The sequence below is a fragment of the Eutrema salsugineum genome, unplaced genomic scaffold (assembly GCF_000478725.1).
Source record: "Eutrema salsugineum unplaced genomic scaffold, Eutsalg1_0 scaffold_3, whole genome shotgun sequence".
Classification (NCBI taxonomy): Eukaryota; Viridiplantae; Streptophyta; class Magnoliopsida; order Brassicales; family Brassicaceae; genus Eutrema; species Eutrema salsugineum.
Genome location: NW_006256756.1, coordinates 16,039,356 through 16,040,617, shown reverse-complemented (window position 1 = coordinate 16,040,617; position 1,262 = coordinate 16,039,356). Strand labels below are relative to the sequence as shown.

Below are 1,262 nucleotides of genomic sequence, written 5' to 3'. Positions count from 1 at the left end.
GTTTCACTGATGATGATTGGGTTAGAAACTGTTTTAGCATAGGAGTTAATATCTTCATGAGAGGATTAACTTAATTAAAGATGTTTATGTTGAATGGTTTGCTTGATCATATGATCCATTAGCTCATTAGTTTATCACTGAAGGCACCCTAATCCACTATCATGTCTAAGACCTTTCTCATCATCATACATACATTCTCTTCACGTGTCATTTGTTTAGTTCTTTGTTTAATCACTTCTTTAGTCATTAATCTTTTCTTAAGTTTGTAGTTCTCATTAGTTAATCAAAACCACACTTGTTTGCTTGAATTAAGAACCTGATCACATATTTTAGTGTCTAACACCACATCTGGATTGATAAACCCCTTGTACTACAAGACAGGAGATTGATAACCTCTACAAAGAGCCTTGAAAACTCTTAGTTATCAAGTGGCGCCATTGCCGGGGATCGAACCCAGGTCACCCGTGTGACAAAGCTCACCAATGGGAAAAGAATCTTCCAAGAGGCTCCATTCAAACCTGGGAGCAATGCAAGCAAGCTTTCTTATCTAAGTTCTTCTCCACCTCAAGAACTGCAAAACTGAGGAACCAAATCTCTAGCTTCACTCAGCACAGCAATGAGAGTTTTGGTGAAGCATATGAGAGATTCAGGAGCTACACCAACCAATGCCCACACCATGGGTTTAGTGAGGCTTCTCTTCTCAGCACACTTTATAGAGGAGATCTTCCCAAGATCAGAAACCAGCTGGATACTGCTTCCAATGGGAACTTTCTGGGTAAAGAGATACATGCTGCTTTAGAGCTAGTGGAGAACTTAGCATTGAGCAATGATACTTATGGTGAAGACTATGATAGATCAACTAGATCAGAAGGTTCAAGATCAGAACTGAGGCTCACTAGGGAAGTCAAGGAGTTGAGGAGTGAATTGGACAAGTTGAAATTCACCACTCAGAAGCCAATGCATTTTGTTGGAGAGTATGAGGAACCTTCTCAAATCTTTGAGAACATAAGTGAAGAAGGTCTCACCCAGGAGGAGCTTAACTACATTGGGAATCAGAGGTTCCAGAGATATCAGTATGGTAATGCCAATCCAAACCTCTCCTACAGGAACACCAATGTAGCTAACCCACAAGACCAGGTCTATCCCAATTCTCAAGCTCCAAAGAACTTTGTTCCCAAGAACAACTTTCAAGGGTCTTTCCAACCCAAGAATCAGTTTGCTCAGAATCAGGGTTTTGGTCAGCAACAGCAACCGTTTCAGGG

General features: G+C 40.9%; 1 non-coding gene across 1 annotated transcript; it reads right to left on the bottom strand.

The window, feature by feature from the left end:
- Positions 1 to 576: 576 nt before the first annotated feature.
- LOC112085584 lies at positions 577 to 683 on the bottom strand. Its single transcript, XR_002898886.1, has one exon. It is a non-coding gene; the product is annotated as a small nucleolar RNA R71 (small nucleolar RNA).
- Between the last annotated feature and the right edge of the window lie 579 nt (positions 684 to 1,262).